Here is a 2682-nt window from a genome sequence, read left to right on the forward strand (position 1 = left end):
TTCTTCTTCTTCTTCTTCTTCTTCTTCTTCTTCTTCTTCTTCTTCTTCTTCTTGACCAATGTTAGTTCCTTCTAAGTGTCTCGGACTTTAGACAGACTTGTTGTTGTAGTACATGTTGTTGATAGTTCCCTGTTTGGCCGCTGGTTCTGCGCTGACACTACTCTGAGTTGCCGTTTCCGAACTCTGTGTACAGGTGGTGTATCTTTCCGGAGACGTCTCCGACTGAGATGGACCAATCAAAATGTTTTGTGCCTCTAGATCAAGTAAAAAAAAAAAAAGAAAAAGAGGGGCATCCCCCCCCCCCCCCCAATGAAAACCCATTCTTATTTGATATTTTGTGTAATTTTCTTGACAATAATTGATTTGCGACAGTTTTAGTGGCTTTATGTGTGATCTGCAGCAAAAAAATACACAGTTTGACCCCTCAAAGCAGTGCATCTGTGTGCAGGAGTGCGTCTCCGAATCATGGGTGCTCGCTGGAGACGTCTCCTAATAGTTATCATCTGCCACAGGCACACGTGTACAGGTGGTTATGCCCTGTTTTGAGTCGGAGCCTATACGTTCTAATACTAACCGTCTAGGTCGGAGCATAATAACCTGCTCTTGACGGGTGAAGAAGTTGTAGGGGTCAGTCTGGTTGTTGTAGCTTGGGTATTGTTCCTTTCACTTTGCTTGCTGCAGCCCGCCTCTTAAATGACCCAATACCAAATTGTGTCAATGGTGTGTACAATGTAGATCTACCACGTTTCATACTAATACAGTAGAATTTGTCCCAAGATAGCCACCCGTTGTCGTGGAGAAAAGTGGTTGTCTTAGACACGGAGATGTCTTGGACAGAGCATATGATTTAAGAAACGCAAAGGGGAGGGGGGGGATGTTCATTTGTACGGGTGATTGTCTTGGACATGTGGCCGTTAGAAACACCCCCCCCCCTCCCACACACACACACTCACACACACACACACACATATACACACACACAAACACACTCACACACACACACACACACACACACAGACACACACACACACACGCGATCATTAGACCATTATATATTAATATCATATATGTTTATAATATTATATTAATATATATTATAATGCAAAATAGATCTACAGTCGGACATATGTTAAAAGGAATAGCAAGGGAGCCAGATAAAAATAATGCCTTAGACATTAACCGTCTCAGACAGGGGAATTTACGGGGACATGGAGGGGGGGGGGGGGGGGGTCAGAGGCCCAGCTGGTGGGATCAAAGCTCGCTTGTCCGGTCGGCAAGCAGTGGTCATAACTTCACATTTCTTGTTCTATCCTCTCTGATAATGGCATGCGTCAGTCCAACTTATCCATTGCCACCGATGTCTGCCTTTCATAGGACCACTGCTTGACCTATTAAAATCCGTAAATTTCAACGCCTCCTTATCTTTCTCCCTTAGCCCCACCCATTGGTGTAGTAATAAGCACAGTCAACCAATGTCACCCCTCCCTGCCTCCCATGCCTGTAACAATGATTCCAGGAACTCCCAGCTGGCCGTACGATAAGTGCGGCAGGGATTTGTCTAACTAACAAGGAGTTTAGAACTACTTTTAATCTCCTTGCTAACTAATTAAAACACCAAGCAAGGAGGTTACAGTAACGGAGGCTGCTCTGTGGGCGGCAACGTACGCCTACCTAATAGAAGCCCTCTCTCGCAGCGGAATCATGGTCAACCTGCGCAGACTCTCGCACTGAAATCTAGATAGGAAAGAAGATTTTATTCTGAGATCCTTGAGATTAGGAAAGTCAGTAGACATATTTCCTGTTTTAAAACCCATTTATCTCATTACTATTACATGAACTGATGTCAAAATATAGATATCCTAGCGGCTCCATATAAAAAAAAATTCAGTACCTGCTTAACAACAACGGCGAATGAAGGAAGGGGGGGGGGGGAGTTTGAGTCTCCTTAGTACTAGTACTGTACCCGGTTTAATCTATCATAGTAGTCTCCACCTGAGATCCCATCGTTTATGATCCCGGTTCTCTTAGGATTTCATTGTTTAAAGAAAAAGTTGTAAAGACCTTGCAACCAAGGAAAGTTTCGGTGTTGGAGCGCCACTCGAGCACTTTCACAGACACTGGTAGATTTCACACCAGCACCACCCTGACCATCTGCACTGCTAAGGGCTCACATATTCAGCCCCTAAATTGTACCACCACTCCCCTTCCCACATGACGGCAAGGTGTCATAGAGTCATAGAGGCTAGAGTAAGAGCCAGTTGAATCAAACTTGATAGTTCTGTTTCAAATCAGGGCTGAGTGGGAAAAGCATTTTCCGTATTAGACGGGTAAAAACCCCTGAAGGGAAAGGAATTTCTCTTTCCGTGACAGGTTCCAGTTTTATAAAGATAATTATATAAGAATTTATTGCGAGAGGAGTAGGGAGATTCCGTGACGTCGGGTTTCCGTCTTACGCAGATTCGACTGTACACACACAGACACACACAGACACACACACACACACACACACACACACACACACACACACACACACACACACACACACACACACACACACACATACACACACACAATTTATACATTACATATAATATATGTATACTTATATATATAATATAATAATGATGATAATAATAATAATAATAATGATAATAATAATAATAATAAATACTACTACTACTA

The sequence above is a fragment of the Aplysia californica genome, unplaced genomic scaffold (assembly GCF_000002075.1).
Source record: "Aplysia californica isolate F4 #8 unplaced genomic scaffold, AplCal3.0 scaffold00311, whole genome shotgun sequence".
NCBI classification, from domain to species: Eukaryota; Metazoa; Mollusca; class Gastropoda; order Aplysiida; family Aplysiidae; genus Aplysia; species Aplysia californica.